Genomic DNA, 26,615 nt, shown 5'->3' on the forward strand with positions numbered 1-26,615 from the left:
CATGATTTACTCAGGTGCACAGAAACACAGGGAAAACAATTGTGTTTGTAATTCAGAACGTGAAACTATGGACGAAATATTTTTCCCCATACATGACTCACCCTCTACAATCATGGATGAAAACATACGGTTACGACAGAAAAACGTAGCATCAAACCATTCGAGAGCGCGACGAAAAAAAAGTGCTTTTGCCCTATTCTATAACTGTTATTGGACGCGATGCGTGCAAACGTTCGTCCCACGCGAAAAAGAAAATACGAAGAATGGTGAGTGGTTCGCCCACTCTGGTCTGGCGCCGGCTCATTACCGGCGTTATAAGTCCAGTTTACAGGCAAAGGAGGTGACGGGTGGCCGACACAAAGTGTGTGGCGGAGTCGAGGACAGCCGAATAAATGGTCAGCGGCCTGGGTGATGTTTACGACGGGGACGCGGCAGCGGCTGCGGCTAGCCTGCTGCGTCGGTCACATAACTCACAGGGGACCTCTCTGTGGGGTCGCAGCCTCGCGGGTTCGTTGCCTCCAACTTGACCTCGCCCCGGGCTCTGGATCTGAACCCTGGCTCGCTACAGAGGGCGCGACGAGGGAGAGTCAGCGGCGGAAATCGGAAAATTGTCCTGCTTGGACAACAGCCGTCATTAAACCTGGTTGAGCACCACCTCAGGTCCAGCAGGCGACCCTTTGGTACGTGTCGTTGCTTCCTCAGCGACGAGAGAGATGGGGATATCGCCAGCCAAAATTTTCACGATGGAAAATAGAACACTTTAGGCTGTTTCAAGCACTGTCTCCAGTGTCACACAGGAGCCAGCAGCCCCGTAGTCAGTTACGCAGGTAGGTAGGCAGGCTGCCGTCGCCACATATGCTCGAAGTATTAAAGGCAACCTGAGAATGTAGCCGAGGTAATCGCTGCACCACTTAGCCCTTCAGACTGATGTTAGAGCGTGTGTTGTAAAAAAAGCGTTTTATCCTTTTTTGCGTAGAAACTTGTGAAACGGCTCTTAGTAATACACATAACGTCTGAGATTAATTAAGAAACGTTGATCATAATCCAAAGACTTTATACATGAAAAGTAGAAAGCAAACTTCTATCAGAAAGCTGAGTCCATTTTCCTAAAAAGAAATAAATGATTTGTGAAGGGAGCGGAGACATGCTCTTCTAATGTTTCACCTCTCTGTTAGCATTCGCGTCTCACGTTGTGTCACTTAAAATATTCTGTTCTCCACAAGTAGAACCTGCAGATCTGTTTTTTTACTAAGTCCCGTCGTGCAGTTATTACCACCTTTTATGTGGACGTCACAATAGTACTTTTACGGTCAACGAACCTTCAAACGGTGACGACTCTCAGTAACCACCAGGGTCTAACGCATCGAAGGAACGTACGAGAGCTGGTTTAAAAGTTTAAAGGTAATAATAGTTCTGTATTCGAACAGGATTAATTATACCGGGTGGTTAAAATTCGCCGCGCGGGATTAGCCGAGCGGTCGGGCGCTGCAGTCATGGACTGTGCGGCTCGTCCCGGTGGAGGTTCGAGTCCTCCTTCGGGCGTGGGTGTGTGTGCTTGTCCTTAGGATAATTTAGGTTAAGTAGTGTGTAAGCTTAGGGACTGATGACCTTAGCAGTTAACTCCCATAAGATTTCACACGCATTTGAACATTTGGTTAAAATTCAGCTTTCCCGGTTTGTCACGTTATAACACGGAAACTAATAACCGTACGAGGACCAGACTTTGTAGCATTAATGTCAAGGACGAAATACCTCTGATGTTTTGAGCCAGTACATCATACCATTACATACCAGTACCATTACTACTACAGAAGGGGCTCAACATGGTGCCCATCAGTGTCCAGAAGAGTTTGAAAGCGCAAGATTGCATTCTGCACAGCAGAACGAAACATGTCCATAGGTATGCTACCTACCTCTCTTGATATGCTGCGCTTCAGGTAAGCACATGTGTGCATGTTCCTCTGGTAAATCCTGTTCTTCAGGTAGCCCACAATTATAGCTGCGGATCGGTCACGTATGTTTGTATAGATGTGAATTCGATAAAAACATGTTAACGTACGCTACGGTCGCAGGTTCGAATTCTGCCTCGGGCATGGATGTGTGTGATGTCCTTAGGTTAGTTAGGTTTAAGTAGTCCTAAGTTCTAGGGGCCTGATGACCTCCAATGTTAAGTCCCATAGCGCTCAGAGCCATTTGAACCATGTTAACGTAAACGAAAAAAAAAACAATTCTTTTCAAAAGCCACATGACATTCACATTCGATTTCACAGTCATCCCCACCGCTTTCATAAACGAAACAAGAAAATTTCATTGAATGTAACAGCTCATAAACTGGGGAGGACAGGGGGACTTCAAATCTTAGTTTCTTTCCATGGTTCATGACTGGAAATCAATTAACAGAGTTTGTACCATAGTTGATTGAGGACTGTTCGACGTCAGTGTGCAATAACCACTACACACGGCAGTTGGCGTCACTAGCAGCGTAGGGTATATAAAACGTATCGGTGGAGAGGCAGAAAAACAGTGCACTCGTCAAAATACGCAAATGGAGCGATCTGTCTGATGTCCAAAAGGGGATGATCAGAGGATTACGAGACTAATATTGAAGCATTTCCAAAATGACTTAAGTTTGTAAACTGTTCGCGTTCCGCAGTGGTTGAAGTGTAATTGCGCCGAGGCAACTGTGGTACACCACAGGCACAGTGCAACTGTTGAGCAACTGATCACCCAGACAAACCAAGGGCTACTAATGGTGTCTCCTCAACGACTGTTCAGCGAACGTTGGTGCGTGTGGGCTCCGCAACAGGCACCTGCTTCATACAGACATACTGACTGCTGTTCATCGGTGACTGGAATTTGCATCCCAGTACCGCAACCGGACGTCCAACTTGTGGTGACAGGTTGCCTTTTCAGACGAATCACGTTTTATGCTCCATCTGGCAGAAGTCCTTTCGCATGTACGGCCCTGCAACAACTTTCGGAAGGGTCCAGCCTGGAGGATGGAGCCTACGGTCTAGGAAACCTTTTCGTGACTTTCTGTTGTGTACATAGTTCCGCGTAGTCAGCGCGTACACAACTTTCCCACTAGAGCGCGCCCCACTAAGCATAACAGCGCAGGCGCAGCGCTCGTCCGTCTCCGCACTACGAGATGGCGCTGCCTTAGAGACGGACCAAATTCTGCTTCCGCCGATCCGCGTATTAATATGTAACGCAGCCAATGAGATTGCTGCTAACGTAGAACCTTTTCTCCTCGCGGATCACACTCGCGCAGTGATACCTGAAGGCGTGAGGTATTATAACGAGTGTACAGACCTCCGATTAGTCAGTCTGCATTTGTCTGCATCAGTCTGTACCAGTCTGCACCAGTCTATAGTCAAGTTTCAGTCTGCGCCTAATAAGATTATCACATTCCTGTACATAGCCATGAAGATAAATGTATAGACACTTTGTCAAGTATCAAAGATATGTGAGAATGAGATTAACGTACCAATACCAAGGGAACTTCAGATTGCCAATTGTAAATAGCATCCAGAACCAAGTTAAGTAATTTTATGCTCGTTATTATTTTAATAAATGTGTGTGAAAATTAATCAAGTTCTGTTTAAAGTTGGTCGCTGTCAATCTGCTACTCTAAGCATGCAAGTGGCATTTCTATCGTCTGACCTAACGGCAGAAGATAAACACGCCACGGTAAGACCACGAGACATATTGCTGACACTCGCCTACTTCGTTAGAGCGACAAGTCAAATCATCTGATGGTGTGTGTACCGAAGGTCTTACAGTATGCACACCACACTTTCGCTGAGTGACCTCGTCATTCTCGAAGGCACAATGCATCAACGCAAATATGTTTCCATTCTAGAGGCGAATCCACAATTACACGCACTGTGTTTTTCCATCAGCTCTATGGCATCTACCAGCAGGATAATGCAACATGTCAGACAGGTAACAGTGAACGTGCGTGATTTGAAGAGCACCAGGATGAGTTTGAAGTACCCTCACCATCAACAAACTCCCCAGATTTAAACCCAATCAAAAATCTATGGGACTACCTCTATCGGGCTGTTCGTGCCGTGGATCCTCAACCGAGATACCTGGCGCAGCTGGCCACCGCACTGGAGTCGGAATGGCTGCACATCCCTGTTGGTGCCTTCCACATAGTCATTGAGTCTCTTCTTGCACATCCGAGCTGCAAAAGGTGATTATTCAGGCTTTTGATGGGTTTCACATCAATGTGACTGGATCTTTCATCAAAACTACACATTTATGTTAGAAACTCTAATAAAGATTTTAAATATCAATAAGATAGTCCTAGAACGTCCTCGGCAAACACCAAAACACTGAAATATTGCCGTATAACCAAGCCGGCGATATTACAAGAGAAAAAAGAGGAAACGGATTCAAATGGTGTTCGTCCTGCGACAAAGCTGACGGTCAATTCCCCATTATCCTTCCGTGAAATCCTTTCTCTACATGAAGTTTCTTCTCGTACATGTTTTATAGAGATCATATTACGTATTAGTTTCCAATGTCCTGGAGGAATACGTTTGTTGAAAACTATTTGAAGTGAATCCATCTTCTGAGCTCCTGAACTATGATAACGGACGTTGTCACGAAGCCTGTAGTTTCCCTTTAGCTGTTAGACGACAAAGCATCCAGAAACTGGAGGTTGTGTCGGCAGTTCGGTGCAGGACGTCTTGCTACATTCTTTTTACGTCGAGTAACAAACTCAGTTCTATATGTACTAAATGTTTGGTCAAGAAGAAAGCGGAAACTGAAACGAACGACTCATATCTCATACAGTAGTATCCTCTTTTTTCTTCTAAAAGCAGAACTACTCAACAAGATTCTGAAACGTCACAGAGTCTTCTGAAGAATAGAGACACGATTCTGAAGACAACAACAAAAGTGGGTTCCAGAAAGCATTTCAGGAATGTCACAGGCGTAAAATAAAGTGCATAAAACATAAAATAGTCTTCTGTGGAAGACGCTATCTCAATCCTGTCTACAATATCTCGTGGCTAAAAATTTTACTCACCCGTTTCAAAAATTGTTTGTTGTTTTATTTTCAGTCACTCTTGAATTTATTCCTCAACACAAATCAATATTTATTTTGCACTGTGTTTATTATTACAGTTCGTTGAGGCACACACTGGAGGCAATAATTTTTCTCAGTATCTATTTATCCATTAGTTCTACTTTGCTACGTCGTTCCTATCTGAAGCACTCTGTGCTGAAGACCTCACTACAGTGTTTTAAAGACGGGGTTTTGCAGCGAGAGCAAGGGATTTAGAAGAGAAAACGTTCTTAAAGAGATGATAGGTGTTCGACAACTTGGTGCACCTACCTGTAGGTCCATGGCAAGGTTCTCATTGATTTTTGGTGAAAGGAGTTAGTTTTCCATATTAAGGAGCTACAAAGTGAGACCATGTCGGGCACGTCTGTGATGTTTGTGATAGAATCTGCCTTGTTGATAGCGATCTTCAGTTCTGCTTTAGCTTTTAGAGAGTTGGTAAGTAGCTTCTTCTACACTGGATGCCATAAGTGTGCTGTCATCTCTAGTTTGGGCTATATTTTGCCCTCGTACATATTGATAACTTAATAAATTCGTATATTTTTGCTTCATTGTGGGTACCATAGAAAGAAATTTACTGAAAGAAAGTACTTATAGGATTATGTCCTTTAGGACATTTTCAAGTGATTTACTCCAGTAGAGAACTGTGCCTTATCCATTAAAGTGTAATCGTCTTGAAATTTATGTATTTTTTCGTTTTAAATCACACAACTGCTGTCTTGTTAATTTCACAGCTTAAAACGCCAAGCTGTCAAACTCACTAGACAGCATGTGCGTGGATCATAACGAATAGAACACATAAATTTAAAGAGGCTGCCATTTTAATGAGAAGGGCACATTTTTCTACTGCATAAAATCACCTGAAAATTACCTAAAAGGCAGAGACTAGTTGTGCACCAATGAAATAAATATAGTAGAAGAGGAAAAATTGTAGCTGCTTGTAAAGACCGGAATATACAAATTCTGAAAATTTCTGTCCTCGCATCTTTAATTTAGACTTACATCTGGTGACAAGGCTGAGGTGGGACACATACCAGGTGCTTTAAAAAAAGTGCGACACATTCCTACGGGAGGTAATATGGTCAAAAATAGAAGAAAAGTTCCTGTAATGATACGTCCAGAAAGCAGTATTTGTGGAGATATGTGTCAATCTCTCCTCTCGTTCCTATCTGTCTGCTACGTAGAAGTAGACATTATAGGCAGCTCTGCGTGTTACTATCACACGCATCCTGATGCATCCTTCAGCCCTTCCTCGCAGTGAATCACTCAGTCTTTCAAGTACACCTGGCTACATTCGGATTGCGTTACATGCATTGGTCATACTCTCCTGTGATGTCAGCACGTCGTCGATAGGTTGGGTTTACACCAATGCCTTTAAATGTCCCCATAGCCACCAGAAACCCAACGTACTGACGTCCACTGAACGAAGGGGCTAAGCTATTCGACATCCTCGTCCAGTCTACCACCCACGCTACGTTGTTGTGAGGTACTGTCTCACGATCAGTATAAAATAGTGTGGCGTCCACTTGTCCATAAAGTACGGTCGTTGTTTTTCCGGAACGACAACGTTCTCCAATAACGGTGGCAGTTTATCACCTAGAAATATGTAACACACAGCACCTGTCAATATGTTTGGTAAAGTGTATGACCCTATGCGTCTCTCAACGACGTCGTACATTAGTACTGAAGCGATCCTGAAGCCTCGCCTCCATGATTGCTCGATGATTTGCATCTACTCACATCTGCATATTGTGATACACTCCTGGAAATGGAAAAAAGAACACATTGACACCAGTGTGTCAGACCCACCATACTTGCTCCGGACACTGCGAGAGGGATGTACAAGCAATGATCACACGCACGGCACAACGGACACACCAGGAACCGCGGTGTTGGCGTCGAATGGCGCTAGCTGCGCAGCATTTGTGCACCGCCGCCGTCAGTGTCAGCCAGTTTGCCGTGGCATACGGAGCTCCATCGCAGTCTTTAACACTGGTAGCATGCCTCGACAGCGTGGACGTGAACCGTATGTGCAGTTGACGGACTTTGAGCGAGGGCGTATAGTGGGCATGCGGGAGGCCGGGTGGACGTACCGCCGAATTGCTCAACACGTGGGGCGTGAGGTCTCCACAGTACATCGATGTTGTCGCCAGTGATCGGCGGAAGGTGCACGTGCCCGTCGACCTGGGACCGGACCGCAGCGACGCACGGATGGACGCCAAGACCGTAGGAGCCTACGCAGTGCCGTAGGGGACCGCACCGCCACTTCCCAGCTAATTAGGGACACTGTTGCTCCTGGGGTATCGGCGAGGACCATTCGCAACCGTCTCCATGAAGCTGGGCTACGGTCCCGCACACCGTTAGGCCGTCTTCCGCTCACGCCCCAACATCGTGCAGCCCGCCTCCAGTGGTTTCGCGACAGGCGTGAATGGAGGGACGAATGGAGACGTGTCGTCTTCAGCGATGAGAGTCGCTTCTGCCTTGGTGCCAATGATGGTCGTATGCGTGTTTGGCGCCGTGCAGGTGAGCGCCACAATCAGGACTGCATACGACCGAGGCACACAGGGCCAACACCCGGCATCATGGTGTGGGGAGCGATCTCCTACACTGGCCGTACACCACTGGTGATCGTCGAGGGGACACTGAATAGTGCACGGTACATCCAAACCGTCATCGAACCCATCGTTCTACCATTCCTAGACCGGCAAGGGAACTTGCTGTTCCAACAGGACAATGCACGTCCGCATGTATCCCGTGCCACCCAACGTGCTCTAGAAGGTGTAAGTCAACTACCCTGGCCAGCAAGATCTCCGGATCTGTCCCCCATTGAGCATGTTTGGGACTGGATGAAGCGTCGTCTCACGCGGTCTGCACGTCCAGCACGAACGCTGGTCCAACTGAGGCGCCAGGTGGAAATGGCATGGCAAGCCGTTCCACAGGACTACATCCAGCATCTCTACGATCGTCTCCATGGGAGAATAGCAGCCTGCATTGCTGCGAAAGGTGGATATACACTGTACTAGTGCCGACATTGTTCATGCTCTGTTGCCTGTGTCTATGTGCCTGTGGTTCTGTCAGTGTGATCATGTGATGTATCTGACCCCAGGAATGTGTCAATAAAGTTTCCCCTTCCTGGGACAATGAATTCACGGTGTTCTTATTTCAATTTCCAGGAGTGTAGTTTACTGTGCCAACTCTCGTGAGTGCGAGCACTACACTCAGGTAGAACGGCCCTTATCTCAATAGCTATTGGGTTCTGGACATACAATCGTAGGTATTTTCCTTCGGGTTCTGACCTGTGCTACCTACTATAGAAATGTGTAACACTTTTTTAAAAACATCCTGTACATTCTTCATCAGAAACAAACTTTGTTCATTTTGATTGGGTAATTAGTTTCTGAGATATGGTCTTGATTACGGAAAGTTGATTAATCGCTGAAGTTGAAACGCATTTGTTCATTTGGTGTGTGCTCACTTTGCCGCGTTGTACTGGTGGCGCTAGTAATCCTAATGCGTTTTCGCAGTTCTTAGTTTGTGACGTCACCACGAAGACACCGAGAGTCTTCGGCCACCCGGCAGTGTGTAGTCGTTTACATTCACCGTGTAAGGCAGTACCGCGCACAGGACACGGCAGCTCGCGCCACCATAACTCACAGAGGGTGCCGATGGCTGGGACTCACTACACGCCTACGCAGCGCCTGGCCAGGGCCATATGCGTCTCTATCCCGTATAAGTCCTAATTGCTTACAAGCGGTATTTATTAGTAGGGGGTTGCCGCGGCTATGGAAACTAGTCGCCGGCGATAAATCGCGGCGGGCAGGCCCTGGCGGCCGACAAGGGCCGACCACCAGGACCAGGGCTGAGGGGAATGCCCTCTGCGTCTGCGACTCTCGTATTGTATTCGGGAACCGGCCGGCATTAGCGATTTAAAAGGGCAAACCCGGCGGCCGGGCTACAGCCTGCCCGCTAAGGCGGGGTCCGGTCGCGCAGTCTCCCGGAAGCGGCTGCTGCAGCTGTCTCGGGTTTGGACCCACCTCTTCTTCGCCATTCTGATGCAGAATTTTTCCTCTAGCTAGTCACCACTCAGAAGTACCACATCTCACTGCAGTTCCTTATCTCTGTATCTTTGGTTAATAACAATACTGACGTGTCGCCTGCACGCTTTTGTCTCGGGATCTTCGGTCGACTTTTCTGAGGTTTCGCCAGCACGAGCGGCTGGCATTATGCGTGGTTCGCTCTCAACTACTGATGGAGGACTCGAGTCGAGCCCGCAGCCGGAGATTACACAAGGTGTGATGGTTATAAGTGCAGATTCGGTTTGTATGTGGTACCCTAATATGTATAAATATCAGTGCACTCGTTGTTTTTTTTCTCTGCGCCATGCAGGCTTCCCGGAAACGCATGACAAAATTTACTACCTGATGTTTTCTGCACGGTCGTAGCTCCACCACTAAGTGGACTACGCCTTCATTATAGACTAACCGTTTTGCGTCCACACGTCAACACCTCAACACCTGACATGCCACCCAGAGGCAATAATCTGTAATGGTTTGCTCCTGTCGCCTGTACGTGGAGGTACTAGCCAACCCAAAAATATACTACTACTCATAGCTCTAATTATTATTCTGGAAATGAAGTAAATACAGATGTAATATTGTTCAGCACACTGTCCTCAGCCACCAATAGAAATACCTGCAGATATACCCGCTACATTCTGTGTGTACATATTCCTATAAAATATCGGAACAGTCCCCTATGGTGGTGAATTGAACACTATTTGTCAAGAAAGGCGGACGCGCCATTGTAAACGGCGACGGAGCAGAGAAGCAATAACAGCAGAACCCGTTGGTCAGGGAGAGCTGTAACTTCGAACGTGTACTGGTCACTGGATGCCATTAGTAAGAAATCCATCAAGGACATTTCAAGGCTTTTAAAACTGCCCTGATCAACTGTTGATGTATTACTGTGAAGTGGAAAAGCGAAGGAACAACCATAGATAAACCGATACCAGACAGACCTCGTGTACTGACTGATGGGGACCGTCGGGCATTGCTGAGGGTGTTTGTAAGAAATCACGTGAATTCAGCGGAAGGAATCACTCAAATGACCCAGAGAACTACCAACGGTCCTGCTACGACAATGACGGTGCGTAGGGAGTTAAAAAGAATGTGATACAATAGTCGAGCATTGTATCATGTATAATGCCAGCAGTGACATACAAAGGAGGTGGTATTGCGGTATGGGCGGTTGTGTTTCATGGCAGCGGTAGTCCCATTATTGTGTTTCAGAAAACGCTAAATTTTACAGCACTGTGCATTGAACAGAGTGAAGGAACAGTGCGGAGACAATATTTGTGTCAGCATGACAATACTCTCTGTTATAAAGTAGCATCTGTAAGACAATGATTTGTGGACAATAGTATTCCTGGAACAGACTGGCCCGCTCATAGTCGACCGCTCCAGACTCCACATCCCACATCTCTACTTTCTCTGGTTTCGTCTCTTGAGGAAAAATGGGCTGCCATTTCTCCACTGACATTCTAACATCTCACTGAAAGTGCCTTTAGCAGAGTTCAAGCCGTCATGAAATCGAACGGTGGACACACCCCCATACCAATAGGCCCTAGATGTGCGAATACTGTTGATCAGGCTGTGTACCTGTCGCGTCACCGTCTGAGCGCTTTTCTCGTGTCATTACCGCTGGAGTTCTTTCATTGTTACCTACAACGGTCCTTGGATGCAACACGACAATCCAGGATTCCTTTACCCTGACGCTTTCTTCTATCTTGCTAAAATTATTGTCATGATTGTTAATTCCGGTATCTTTCCCTCACAGTGAGAACCTGAGTATCGGCGAATTTTATTATGTGCTGAGACTGGAAACGGTAGGCAGTAGGTACGGACCAAGTCGTTGTGTAAAAATAACAACTGAAGTATGTTTTGATCCAGTACTGCTTTTCCCAAATTCTGCGTATACCAAGCATATTATTCCAACTGAAGCAAGTGCTCATTACATTTCTCGTGAACTAAGCTTATCAGTGGTTCACAACACCTCACGCATAGCGTTTAATGTCCCTACTCTCTGTGTAGATCTTCATATCTATTCCATAAGACAGGCACTTAACGGTGAGTGGTGAACGGTACTTCCTCTACGGTTATTTCCCTGTAGGTAACTCTAATTTCTTTGATCTTACCTTCATGATTATTTTGTGCTACTCTGTTACACAACGTAAAGCTGCTCGCGCAGTAAAAACGTATCTCTAGATTTAGAAATCGACTGTACAGTAATGCGATAACTGTCGTCATGAGCAGTTTCTTAAGACGGGTAATCAAATGAAAACGAGGAAGATAAAAAAATTAAATGAAAGTTTAAAACATTTACCCCACTGCGGGACAAAACGGTCAATGTCTTAATGGAAAAATGCTTGAAGGTGCCTGCAGAACGATGATTGTACCCAGCCGTGCACCTCTTCTTCCGAAGCAAATCGACCTTGGCAACATGTGGGCGGGCATTATCTTGCAACAATATGATGTCGTCCTTCAGTGTCATCCGTCAACATTCTCGGGCGTTTGCACTTGATGATTTTTTTTTTCAATTTTTGCAATGTGTCCACTCACCGTTGTGCGTTAAACGTGGCGCCGTGTTACTGAAATTCAACGAGCAAGAAAAAGATCACATGAATTTCCCACAGTTGGTGTGCCTGTCGTTTCGCATACGCTACAAAATTTTCGCCGGGGAGCACTTACACGTCGTCAATGCAGTCCCGATTTCTCCCTATGGGATTTCCATATTTTTGGAGCCCTGAAGAAACACATTCGTGGCCGTCAATTTGCACGCCTAGGTACAGTCGTAGTTCTGTAGGCATCCGAAAACATTTTTCCATGAAGGCACTGACCATCTTGTTTGACAGTGGGATAATCACCAATCAAAATGATGAACACACAAAAACTAAATGTATTAACAGTTACGGTAATTTTTTTGGAACTAATAAACAGTTTACTTAATTTTTTTCCTCTGTTTCCTTTTAATTTGACTCGTCTTATAGAAGTATCCATCATTTATTCTTTGTTGAAGGAGATTTTCGTAACTACTTCTTGATAATCTTTGTGTCCACTGTGTAAGCATCGTATTTTTTATATTAATACGGATATTCGCGTCTTTGTGATTCCTCCTCCTCCTCCTTTCCAGCCTATCCCCGGCACTCTCCTCTCTCTCTCTCTCTCTCTCTCTCTCTCTCTCTCTCTCACTCTTCTCTCTGAAAATACCTGTGGTATGTTTTAGTTCAAGTTTTCTTTTATTCAGAAAGTTGATGCGAAAAGATTTATGTGTAGCATTAGTTTTTAATTTTGTTATATGTTACTCTTCGGCTAAGATCTCATATAGCTGTCTCTAGTTCTGTTTTAAACAGAGCTACACTCACATTCATTAAATGCTTACAAAGTGAAGTGAACTCTAATGATTTTTTCCCGTTGTTTCTAGGAAAGCAGCCGGGAGGAGAGCTGCCAGCAGCAAGGTAAGAAAATGAGTGTTGCCTCACCACAACCATACTGCTTCCTGCATGTCGGATGTCGATGAACGTGACACTTGTCAAAACGTCGCGGTATCACATGACTGCCACGCGGCTGGCCATCCGAAAGCTTTTCATCAGTCTGCCGTCTTTCTGTCAAAACAAATTTTTATTCTGATGTTCTTGATTGGTGGACAAGTTGAAAGCCTGACATACTTCTCTCCGAGAGAAGATAACTTTACCGAGGCTGTTCCCAAAGAAAATTCTTTAAAGGCTTTTCATGGTATTTCAGCAGTGTGTATACTTTCGAATTTCTCATTTAATAACGAAACTTTACAAGGTATCTTACAGCTAAGGTATATTGATCTTCTATTCTGAATATGTAATATAAGCTTTTAAAAAGGCTGTAGTAAACCAAGAAAAAATTATGTATATATTTCTTGTGTTTGATGATACCGCACTTAGCTAACATGAATGTCACGTGATATGTCATAACTAACATACGAAACCCAAGTCCCACTCACCATCATTTTATCTGGTATTGCACACGTAATGCCAATGCAGAGTGTCGCTATGTCGAACTGGTTACGACGATATTTCTAAGCCACATAGGAATCAGTACACCGTCATCTGTGATGCATCCATCCACGGCGGAAGACGTGTCTTTTAACTTGCGGTGTAGCAGGATGTAGCGGCCCTAAAGCCGGACGAAATTTCAGAGAAAGGTTTCAAAAAAAGGTTCAAATGGCTCTGAGCTCTATGGGACTTAACATCTATGGTCATCAGTTCCCTAGAACTTAGAACTACTTAAACCTAACTAACCCAAGGACACCACACACATCCATTCCCGAGGCAGGATTCGAACCTGCAACCGTAGCGTTCACGCGGTTCCAGACTGAAGCGCCTAGAACCGCACCGCCACACCGGCCGGCAGAGAAAGGTTTCGCGACAGGTGTCATCCTAGTCGCAAGTCAAGTCAAGTCAACGATATATGAAACCTCGGTACAAACTGAGGAGGGAAGATGCTATTGCCTTGAACGTTGCATAATGTACCGCAGAGATATCTGAGAGAGCATGGCAGGATCTTTTTACTCCGCTGTGTCAGGGCTTAATTTATTCGTATAATGTGCATCTTGTTAGTGTTAGCAATAATTAGTGTTCATTTCCGATCATTGGTTCCTAATCTCAGAGTACTCAGTTTAGGATATGAGCCTACAGCTGACACTGGTTCCTAACCTTCAACGGCATTAGTCTGTAGGAACTGGAAAGGACGTCCGTTACTAGAACAACAATCTTCGAAATCCAATCTCTTTTATCACTCAATCTGTTGGGTCCTTACGTTTAGTGCTTGCATAACAAAAATGGTTCAAATGGCTCTGAGCACTATGGGACTTAACTTCTCAGGTCATCAGTCCCCTAGAACTTAGAACTACTTAAACCTAACTAACCTAAGGACATCACACACATCCATGCCCGAGGGAGGATTCGAACCTGGGACCGTAGCGGTCGCGCGGTTCCAGACTGTAGCGCCTAGAACCATTCGGCCACCACGGCTGGCGCTTCCATAACATTTTCATTGCACAATAACATCACTAGCTTAGAAATTGGGTTATTAATTCTTCATGGTGTTTTCTAGAAACCATCAAGAACGAGAACTCTCAAGTATGCGAAATGAGTCAAGGTACTCATTAACACGATACAAAAGACTTTGTGAGAACGTAATGTGTCAATAAACTATTATTACGGTACTAATGCTCTTTAAGCTTGTGCCACCTAAATTCAGTAAATAGTGTAAATTAGTAAGAAAGATGCTCCGTTGATAAAAGCTACTGCCTCCTTATTACACACCTGATGTTTATCTGTCATTAGAAGTTAAATATTTACTTGATTACAGCGGTATTTTTCAAAGAAAATATTTTCCTAAATTTATAAATACTGAGTCCTACTTACAGCATATTACTACTTTTCTTACAGATTTAAAGAACACAGTGCTACTTACTATGCTGTTAACAGAATTTGTCAGTAGCTGAATCTAGGCATTTAATTTATACAAAGAGTGCTAAAGAGGCATTTTTTTAAATTTTCTTTTGAACTATATGGTATTCGGAGTTTCTTGCTTTGTGTTAGACGGTAGCTTGTTGAATATCTTACGACCAGACCATGCGACTCAAGTCTGATAAGGAGGCAAAGTCTACATGAAAATTACTTTTATGTCTTCTACTATGATTATGTATGTCACAGTTCGGCTGAAATTGATTTTTGCTACCAGCAACAAAAACCGTTAAGTAGGAAATTTATTAGGAAGTGGGTGTTAGAATTTCAAAATCCTTAGTGTTTACGATTATCTACTTTACACGACATTCTTATTCCTCGCTTCTGCATTAGGTGCATTTTCTCAAAAAATGGTTCAAATGGCCTGGTGACATGGCGCATTATCATCCATAAAAATTCCTTCGTTGTCTGGGAACATGAAGTCCACGAATGGTTTCAAATTGTCTCCAAGTAGTCGAACATGTGTATTTCCAGTCAATGATCGGTTCAAATGGTTCAGATGGCTCTAAGCACTATGGGAATTAACATCTGAGGTCATCAGTCCCCTAGACTTATAACTACTTAAACCTAATGACATCACACACATCCATGCCCGAGGCAGGATTCGAACCTGCGACCGTAGCAGCAGCGCGGTTCCTGACTGAAGCGCCTAGAACCGCTCGGCCACAACGGCTTGTATTTTCTCAGAAAATAGTTATACAAGAGAACAGGGACAGATTGTATGCAAAATAAGTCAGCACATTGGTGTTCAGGTTAACTCTGTGGGAAATGCTTCTGAGGGAAGAACACGCTGAAGTGAATTCTTAATCAGTTTATCCGTGTATTGACTTCAGTTGAACTTGTCATCCAGCAAAGGACTTTACACACTGCGCTTCACTCAATGTGTGACCATTAATGTCTAATTCTGGTGTTAAGAAGTCATTAATGTTTGTCAGAAATTGCATAATACGAGTCTTTGTTAGGTTAAGACTTAAACCATAGCTGTGAACCAACTGAGCTGTGTCTTCTAGGCCTGAGTTTAGACCCTCGATTAGTGTGCTTATGTCACAAGCAAACATTACATTTTCTGTACTGCCCGTTAAAGGCACTGGAAGATCATTTACGTAGACAAGAAACAAGAATGGGTCCATAATCCCTATGGCACTTCACACGTTACGTTCCTCCATTTTGAGATTATTTTTATCTCAGAGATATAGTCTGTCAATCAGACCCTCTGCTTTCTGTTGTGGAGGTGAGATTTCGTCCACGGAAAAGGGATGACATTAATACCACGAGACCTTAGTCTGCTACGCAGAACAATGAAAGGCTTTGAAAAAAAGTCACAAAATACACCAAAAGAATATTTTATCTTGTTTAGCTGTGCTAGCAACTCTATTTCTAGGTCTTTTATCGCTTTCTATGTTTCCTTTGATATCCCGCTGTTGTAATTCTCGAAACTGTGTAACCCTTTGACTCCTGTTTCTTCCGACTTCTCTCTCCATCTCGAAAAAACACGTCGTCAACGGGACGCACAACAGTAAACTTTGTTACTTCGACGTCCCTCATTTCTCACTGTTGAGTACTTCTAACTGAAATACAATGCACAACGGATGCATGAGATCACTTGGAACCTACCCGTTGCTATCTTCTGTAGTGGTTAAAGCGACCATTCGCGACAAACGGGTAATCCGGGTTCGAGTTCCGTCCCAGCACACATTTTCATTTCTTCTGAAATATTCTACATCTGATGCGGAAACATAACCGCATTTTTCGAGTCCATTCTTAATTGAATACGGCTGTTGATCTTCGACGGAGCATCTGACACTGTAGTACAGTGTTTGTGTAGTCCACCGCGTAAACTAATAAGGAATGTTTTGTATTCTTTGTGTCTGTACTTTTTCGGGTACTCGTGCAGCAGAGGCCATTGCTCCACGTGTGCTAGGAAGGCGACGTACTCAGGTTGCTATTGACTCTTGTGGCTCGCTCGCCGCAAATCCAGCCCGGAGCTGGTGGCTGCCAATTTGGCCGCTTTATCTGTCGGCAGCTGAGCGTGTAATGAAGACGAGACAAGCGGGCCCGCGGCTACTGTGCGACGCGCTATCTAAATTGAATCACTGGCAGCAGCGGCTGGCCTCAAAGGCGAGCAGCCCGCGGGAACGCAGCACCGAGGTGTTCGCTGGCGGAGGGTAACGTCGACTAGGAGCGGCAGCGATAGGACGGAGCAGGACACCGCTCGAAGAACACAATCCATAACAGGTATACTCGCGAAATCAACGCGGTACACTGTCTCGTGCATAGCTACTTATTTTATACCTCACAGTTAATTAAACAGATGACCCTCTCATTGTTATCGGTCACCCCCACACGGTTATTTCTAAAGAGCTTCGAGTCCGCAGCTCGTGGTCTCGCGGTTGCGTTCTCGCTTCCCGAGAGCGGGGTCCCGTATTCGATTCTCGGCGGGGTCAGGGATTTTCAGCTGCCTCGAGATGACTGGGTGTTTGTGTTGCCCTCATCATTTCATCATCATTCATGCACGTGACGAGATTGGACTGAGCAATGGTTGGAAATTTTTTACGGGCGCTGATAACGGCGAAGTTGAGCTCCCCACAAACCAAACATCATCATCATCATCATCATCTAAAGAGCTTCGACACGTTGGGGTTTAAATTAACATGACGCTCAGTCTCGAGCATGGAATAACTACTCGCAGAGGTTCATGAATAATTAGGAGACTGATGGGAGCGGATAGAATTTGAAAGTCGAACCCAAAAACAGGTTAAATACCGACAATGTGATTGATAATGGAGTTACCTACATTGAGCCAGGAACAGCCTTCACTAACTATACCAATTAACACAGGAAACCTACAATACTCCTGGGCGTGAAAGTAGTACTGGGTCCGACTTTTATGTGCTTCCAACCGTGAAAACTAGGGCCTTTGCCAACCACAGGGAAGAACACAGGACAGGGACTGCCTGTTGCGACGTACAGAATTGATCACGTCTTTCGCAGACAGAGGTTTTTCGTCCCTGCGCTCCCACTAGGCGGAGAAGAAGCTGTTTCGAATTTTACGTACTTTTCAGATTTCATTTCCTCAGTACCTCACGAATCTGTTTATTTCGATCTTGTTTCTCTTGGAATCTTTATAAGGGATTAATCTTGCAACCGAAAGAGAAGTCGCGAGTATGTAATTAGCTGGATGGATTAATGATTACTAATCGCCTGTTTCTTTGCTGGGAGCATTGCATCGGCCCGCACGTACACGTCCCGACCAACGGCGAGACAGAGGAGAGTAATTTCACTACAGACACAATAGGAACGGCTAGACAGTTCTGTAGACCCGATGTTCCTCCCTCCAGCCAAGACGGCAGATCTTGTGGTATGTGAAAAACCGGGTATTTGTGAAATTCCTTGTCAATGGGGTAAAAGTTACATAAGACAAACAGTTCGCTGCGTACAAGACCGGTGCGTCGACCATTAGCGACACAATTGCTTTCCTACATCTCAACAAATACACAGTGGCTGAACGTTGTATTTCCACTGGCCATACCATGGATTACGAGGAAGTCAAGATAACAGGGACACCCTCATGCTATAAGGATTCAGTAATCAAGGAAGTTTTGGAAACGCAATAACAGACAACCTGCTCAATCGAGACGAGAGTTTCCAGCTCAACAAATCATCGAAATCACTCTTTTCATGTCTGCGCTTTCGGGGGAACCATTCTTCCGTAGCTTCGCTGCCTGGTATTCCAACACATGCTATCGGTTTCAGTAACTGACCACATAATTCGTAAGTGCTCTGGTTTTATTGACTCGGTGCTTGCTGTGTTTTGTTCATGGATGCACAAAGTTGCCGACTGTCTTATCTCTGGTTCAAATGGTTCAAATGGCTCTGAGCACTATGGGACTTAACATCTGAGGTCATCAGTCCCCTAGAACTTAGAACTACTTAAACCTAACTAACCTAAGGACATCACACACATCCATGCCCGAGGCAGGATTCGAACCTGCGACCGTAGCAGTCTCGCGGTTCCGGACTGAAGCGCCTAGAACCACACGGCCACCGCGGCCGGCTATTATCTCTGGCACAGACTCATTTACTCTACAGTATATCATTACATGAACTGCTTTTAATTCAGTCAGCAGTTGAGATTCGAGATGGTTATCAACCTAAGTATCATAAGAAGAAATGGTGCTGCCCGGTGTACACACCCGAAAGATGACGTAATGCACTATCCTCCGGGAAACCTTAAGAAACTCAGCATGCAGTTGATGTCGACATGTCTATGAAAATATGGCAGTTCCTCTTCCCCGTGTTACCTGAACTGTTCCTCTGGCTTCCTGCCAGTGAAAACGCGTATCTTCTTTGAAACCGTTTTCGCTTCATGGGGAATCTGGCAGATGCCTAAAACAGATGAAAACGAGTGTCTGAGTGTGCATGCTCAAGAGGACGGTAGTATCTCAGTAAATGTTGTGCATTACGAACCTCCCGCCTCGTAGTTTGCGGTGCTGATGGCAGCGACGACTGGGCGGGCGTGTAGAAGGAATGCAGACTGCCGCCGGCCGCATGCAGCAGTAATAAAAACGCCGGCGTTTTTGCCGTTCCTTTTGCCGCCGGCTGGCCGCGATTGTAGGAGCGCTGTTTTAGATTTCGGTGAGGGCCGGGCAGAGCGATAAAGCGGCCACTAACTCAGGAGGCGGGACACAGCCTCGTTAATTCACGCCGCGGACGCCACGTCGCGATCCGCACCGATAGCGTGGGCCCACACGCGCCGCCCGCTCGCTCTGCCCCCACCGCTACGGCGACACGGCCCTCCAGACCTAACTCGTGACATAAAAACTCACGTGGACGTGGGTATGTATGAGTCTTGTGACATCATCTCCTGTTTTTTCACGTAGAGGAACCATTGCCACGCATGAAACACGGCGTAAGACGCATGAAACACGGAGTAAGTTCTGTGCAACGAAACGTTTAACCAATAAGAGGCAATAACGCTCTCTACGTCACAAGCAGAACTTGGTAGACACCATATTGGATTCCGTAGTTTCCAGTATTTGGTGGGTTTAAAATTATCACTTAGCTCCCGTAATACACGCAGTTTCAAAGCAGGAGCTCACTGAGAATCTCTTGAAAACGTGTCGTTACAGGTACGGTGTGTTGTAATAAAATGACGGGAGAAGTCATATTGGCAGATAAACCTGCAGTACAGGGGTAATTCCAACGCCATCACAGCCTGGTAACCGGGGAATCGATTTGAAAGTAAGAAATTATCTGAGAGTAGCGAAGGAAACGACTGCTAGGAAAAGAAAAATTCCAAGTGTTACAGAGGTTAGGGAATGGAAGCGTGACAAACACCTGCTAAAAGGCTATCTGCTCGATCGCCACTCTTGCGGTTTCGTCACAATTTTTTGCAACTTCGTTTAATCCAATTCATGAAAGAAATACTTTACTTAAGTAGAAAAATTAGAATTCTGCAAGAATCAGGGATGAAGTACGAATAAGAATGAAAGTCAGACTCAGCCGTATTTTGCTTATGAGTTCGAGAAGATAACTTTTCACGACTATTTAGACATGAATTTAAACTGTACAGTTAACTAATTCCTTCCAAATACAAGACTACATTCGATTTCGATTGGCTTTTCGATAATAGACTATTCCACTTGCACGTAGACGAATATAGCCTAGTGGCCGAGCGGTTCCAGGCACTTCAGTCTGGAACCGCGCGACCGCTACGGTCCCAGGTTCGAATCCGGCCTTGGGCATGGATGTATGTGATGTCCTTAGGTTAGTTAGGTTTAAGTAGGGGGACTGATGATCTCAGATGTTGAGTCCCATAGTGCTCAGAGCCATTTGAACCATTTTTTTAATAGCATAGAGATTTTACGTTTATTAGCCTTTGAATGGAGACAATAAATTAACAGTTCGCTCTGAAATGCTTGTATTTCTAATTCCACGAAACACATTTTCACATATTGTACCTGCGATATTAGAATTGCTGTTCTGTGTTCAGACATACCCAACAATTCGATTACTTCGTTTATGAGGTGAAATCGAGTAAACTACCTTCCCGTCCGCCCATCTTCTGTAAAAACATTGTGATTTACGTGAAAAATTGGATTCCTGTTTAGGCACTTCGTGGATCAGCGGGGTACCATTCTAAGCGTGTCAGTAACAAAAGACAGCAGTCACCTTTTACTCAGTGTATAACAAGCGTCTGCGTCATAAATAGTTACATTAGTGGTTATAAAAATATAGATTTGGACGAAATCTCCTTTTCTAAACCGCGTCTATTCGGTGAGGCAGTGACATAATCCATCAGGGATACCATGCAAAAGTACAGCGCCACAAGGAAGTTACAGACTTTTATAGCAAAGTCCTTAGCATTAAGTATTTTCTGTGCTAAGATGAAAGGCTTTTTTATGTTTTAGTAATAGGAGAAATACACTCCTGGAAATTGAAATAAGAACACCGTGAATTCATTGTCCCAGGAAGGGGAAACTTTATTGACACATTCCTGGGGTCAGATACATCACATGATCACACTGACAGAACCACAGGCACATAGACACAGGCAACAGAGCATGAACAATGTCGGCACTAGTACAGTGTATATCCACCTTTCGCAGCAATGCAGGCTGCTATTCTCCCATGGAGACGATCGTAGAGATGCTGGATGTAGTCCTGCGGAACGGCTTGCCATGCCATTTCCACCTGGCGCCTCAGTTGGACCAGCGTTCGTGCTGGACGTGCAGACCGCGTGAGACGACGCTTCATCCAGTCCCAAACATGCTCAATGGGGGACAGATCCGGAGATCTTGCTGGCCAGGGTAGTTGACTTACACCTTCTAGAGCACGTTGGGTGGCACGGGATACATGCGGACGTGCATTGTCCTGTTGGAACAGCAAGTTCCCTTGCCGGTCTAGGAATGGTAGAACGATGGGTTCGATGACGGTTTGGATGTACCGTGCACTATTCAGTGTCCCCTCGACGATCACCAGTGGTGTACGGCCAGTGTAGGAGATCGCTCCCCACACCATGATGCCGGGTGTTGGCCCTGTGTGCCTCGGTCGTATGCAGTCCTGATTGTGGCGCTCACCTGCACGGCGCCAAACACGCATACGACCATCATTGGCACCAAGGCAGAAGCGACTCTCATCGCTGAAGACGACACGTCTCCATTCGTCCCTCCATTCACGCCTGTCGCGACACCACTGGAGGCGGGCTGCACGATGTTGGGGCGTGAGCGGAAGACGGCCTAACGGTGTGCGGGACCGTAGCCCAGCTTCATGGAGACGGTTGCGAATGGTCCTCGCCGATACCCCAGGAGCAACAGTGTCCCTAATTTGCTGGGAAGTGGCGGTGCGGTCCCCTACGGCACTGCGTAGGATCCTACGGTCTTGGCGTGCATCCGTGCGTCGCTGCGGTCCGGTCCCAGGTCGACGGGCACGTGCACCTTCCGCCGATCACTGGCGACAACATCGATGTACTGTGGAGACCTCACGCCCCACGTGTTGAGCAATTCGGCGGTACGTCCACCCGGCCTCCCGCATGCCCACTATACGCCCTCGCTCAAAGTCCGTCAACTGCACATACGGTTCACGTCCACGCTGCCGCGGCATGCTACCAGTGTTAAAGACTGCGATGGAGCTCCGTATGCCACGGCAAACTGGCTGACACTGACGGCGGCGGTGCACAAATGCTGCGCAGCTAGCGCCATTCGACGGCCAACACCGCGGTTCCTGGTGTGTCCGCTGTGCCGTGCGTGTGATCATTGCTTGTACAGCCCTCTCGCAGTGTCCGGAGCAAGTATGGTGGGTCTGACACATCGGTGTCAATGTGTTCTTTTTTCCATTTCCAGGAGTGTATTAAAGAACTGTCTGAGAATTTCAGAAAGCAAATTCGTCGTATACATTCAAATTCAAACGTCTGCTGAAAATCTAGCTCTATTGAATCGTCTTACTATACGGGTCAAGTGTAGAATTCGCAAACGAAACTTCAGCGTCAGCCGTGATAAATATAATTACGTCTCCGGTGTAGATTGTGAAACGGCTGTTATGATTTATCTAAAAGACTGCAATCATAGAAGAGGTCGAAACTGTGCCGATCGCACTCTTCGGCGTTTAAGTAACGGGTAAAGAGATGAAGGTCTGAGCATTTGGAATTTGCCCTTGGACGGGTGCCGTAATTTCTTCGTGACTTACCTCCCTGTATACCGTGTTACGTATAACGAGCTTAGTATATAACAGTAGTGTAATTCATCTGATACCTATTTCACATTCAGTTAGGTAGTTTTAATGTGCCTGTTCTGGTATTGCATAACAAGCACGGTGCCAGCGTTGCTGCAACTGTGACTACAGCGTTGCAGGTGACTTCAACGCACGTGTAGAAGGGAAACTCCTAGCTTTCTTGTCATTTTTCTTGGGTTTAGAATCGATTCTCTACGTTTGTCTACCTTTCGCAAATTCCCTTAGCCACGCATATTTGAAACACTGCATATTCTGAATAATCCATGTTAGAGCGTGTCGCCTTTAACATTCTGTAGATGCATTTTCTCTCACATCATGCGAAACCAAATCGCAGCGTACTCACGTTCTTCTGCAAAACTTGTTTTCCTGCCAGCTCATCTTGAAAATTTGTAGTTTCATGAGCAGAGATTTGCTCCATTTTTGCCATCCTTCTATACATATCACTTCATACCTTTCAGGTTTTTGGTGTTTTACCATCCGTATTTTACTTTTAAAATCTGGCCCAGATATGCGTCTGCACGAGTTGTTGGTAGAAATGCGTCAGTGGCACTTGATATACTGGTTATGTTTCTGCATCTATGTTGCTAGCGTTACTATGATAAACATTTTCCACACAGTTTATGTAGACACTTTATTAAAGATGTACCATGGGTTAATTCATTCAAATTTATCGTACTGTATAACAATATCGAGTGGAGCAGCAAATGTACATACAAACAGAATGCTGAAGCCGGAAAAAATCACATATATTGGTAGCCTATTACCAAGACATTCCCGTAAAATTACATCAAAAAATTTAAAATTTTGGCAGTTACCTCTATATATGTATATGAAAATATCACGTATCTCAGATTAAATCGTGTATCGATGCTGAACAGAGGAATGTACAATTACCGTACGAGAGTCAAAGACCATTATCACATCAACAGCACCCGACTACACTGACTGACAAAGATCCTGTTATAGCTGCTTGCTTACTGTGGAACAGAATACCAGGCAGTTTAAGAAATGTAAAAGCACTTCCACTCTTGAAAACAAAATTAGGAGATTACTTGAAAACGGCATGTTTGAACAGTGTTAAAGAATACACAGAGACTTGTCCAAACTAACTCGAAAGAAATTGTACTACTACGACAATATCCTGAGAAATATGCTACATACACGAGTACTGTGTCAGTGAAAAGCGCACAAGGCATTGTTTAACACTGTTTAATGTGTGATCAACTCCCAAGCTTTGCAGCAAAAAGTGGAACAGGGTACCTATATATAGTAAATTACATTAAAAATAAAATTTTGTTTTCTCTGCTCTTCCATTTGTTATTTATACATAGATGTATAAGTGTGTCTGTCGTAAAACAGTGTAAGAGCACAAACTGTAGTTTACCCGGTAACTGTAAACTGTAAATATACACTGACGTATTCACTATCGCTCTAATCAGCGATCAGAGGATAAATGAACAAAAGAATAAATAGACGTACAATTTTTGTTACGATATTTCCTATGGGGCTAGGTCTACAGGAAGTCAGTGTATGTAGCCGTAGCAGAAAGGAAAGACTAACTAATTGGTAAGATGCTAACTGGCTGTCGTATTGAACGACAGACAGCAGGAATATGTGTGAGAGAGAGCGACAAAATATTGTGTCGCTATAGTGAGAGCATTGAGACACGTCGAAAAGTTGCTACGAGATTGTGTTTATGCTATAATATGCCTGTCGTTTATGTCAATAAAAAATAATTGACAACCTTTTTCGACCGTCAATCTGGAAGTACTCGGGTTAGGATCATTTACCATCTGTACAATTTTGACCACATTACGTAATTTTAACCGTAAAGGCTGGGACACGTTGTATACTTTTTTACCCGCACCGATCGAATTTTTATGGCATATTTTATCTGCCTAAGCGATTCAACACGATTTCCACTGCATATTTCATTTACTCCTTTTGCATATCTGCGCTCTTAATTTCTCCTAAATTTCTACCAGGGTAGTAGTAACATCGTGCCGGAGGCTTATCGTATATATTTTCTCTCATGGCACTATTCTTTCTGTTATGAAATTCCGTTGCTAGTTTTTTTTTTTACATTTTTGATAAATTAAATGTGACTTTAAGCTTGTGCAATATGCCTCTTCGACACCAAAAGCCGAAACGTTAGTACTTCAGTGAGTTCGAACGATCTCTGGCTCGTCATATAGTGACATGTCGGCTCACGTGGAATATTCTCTGCTGCGTGTATAGAAGCAGTGGTTAGCGAGTTAAAACTATCGGAACAACAATTACAATGAAATAAACCGCCAGAGAATCGCCATGCAGTTGTCCTTGTACCTGACAGAGCCGGAAGGTGGAAATTATCAGGCTACCGGTTCGAAATTGTGGGATTATGACTATGTGGCGTCTAGCGATTTGTAACAGAGGCTGTAAAGCGGAATCCCTCTTGTCTGTTCATTCAAAGAGTAAACTGTTGGTGGGGGTCTAGCAAACGGAAGGAGCCATGCTGCCATTTGCCTTAAGGTATTTAGGGAGACCGTCGTGAAACTAAATATTGATGACTGGATGAGTAGTTGAATCGACATCTTCTCCAAAGGATGTCACTGGTTTAGCGCTGCACAACCTCGCTCCGTAATTACGCACGAACCTGCATGTGACAGACTCGGCTTTTAGTACACTTTGAGCAACTTGTTAATACTGAAAAATTATCCAAGGTCGTCGTTTTGTCCTGAGATCCCGTCCTTCAAACTTGTGCAATTCCATTTTAATCAATAACAGCTAATATTTATGACTTTAGCGCCAAGAGGTACATGAAATTGGTTCCTTAGCAGCTATAGTATTACTTAAATCTACATCTATATGTACATAAAAACTCTGGAAGCTACCATACTCTGTATAGCGGAGGGTACCTTGTACTACTGCTAGTCATTCCAGTTTTCATTCAACTCGTAAATGGAGTGAGGGAAAAACCACTGTCTATATCCAGAATGAGATTTTCACTCTGCAGCGGAGTATGCGCTGATGTGAAACTTCCTGGCAGATTAAAACTGTGTGCTGGACCGAGACTCGATCTCGGGACCTTTACCTTTCGCGGGCAAGTGCTATACCAACTGAGATACCCAAGCACGACGCACGCGCCGTCCTCGCAGCTTTACTTCCGCCAGTGCCTCGTGTCCTACCTTCCAAACTTTACAGAAGATCTGCGAACCATGCAGGAGTAGCACTCCTGAAAGAGAGGATATTGCGAAGACATGACTTAGCCACAGCCTGGGGGGTGTTTCCATAACGAGATTTTCACTCTGCAGTGGAGTGTGCGCTGATATGAAACGTCCTGGCAGATTAAAACTGTGTGCCGGACCGAGACTCGAACCCGGGATCTCGGCCAGGAAGTTTCATATCAGCGGACATTCCGCTGTAGAGTGAAAATCTCATTCTGTAAACATCTCCTAGGCTGTGGCTAAGCCATGTCTCCGCAATATCCTTTCTTTCAGGAGTGCTAGTCCTGCATGGTTCGCAGGAGAGCATCTGTAAAGTTTGGAAGGTAGGAGACGAGGTACTGGCGGAAGTAAAGCTGTGAGGACAGGGCGTGAGTCGTGCTTGGGGAGCTCAGTTGGTAGAGCACTTGCCCGCAGAAGGCAAAGGTCCCGAGTTCGAGTCTCGGTCAGGCACACAGTTTTAATCTGCCAGGAAGTTTCAGTGTCTATATGTTTCTGTACAAGCCCTAACTTCTCATATCTTGCCTTCACGGTCCTTATGATATATCAA

The 26,615-nt window shown here is 45.0% G+C and overlaps 1 protein-coding gene across 1 annotated transcript in view; it reads left to right on the forward strand.

Moving 5' to 3' along the window:
* The window catches only part of LOC124718985, a 1,052,919-nt gene that overhangs the window by 550,148 nt on the left and 476,156 nt on the right, over positions 1–26,615 (forward strand). Inside the window, exon 4 of the mRNA XM_047244688.1 lies at positions 12,554–12,587. The gene's annotated coding sequence lies outside the window, so the exon portion shown is untranslated. The remainder of the gene's footprint in view (positions 1–12,553; positions 12,588–26,615) is intronic.

This window comes from Schistocerca piceifrons, chromosome 1 (assembly GCF_021461385.2).
Source record: "Schistocerca piceifrons isolate TAMUIC-IGC-003096 chromosome 1, iqSchPice1.1, whole genome shotgun sequence".
In the NCBI taxonomy this organism is placed as follows: Eukaryota; Metazoa; Arthropoda; class Insecta; order Orthoptera; family Acrididae; genus Schistocerca; species Schistocerca piceifrons.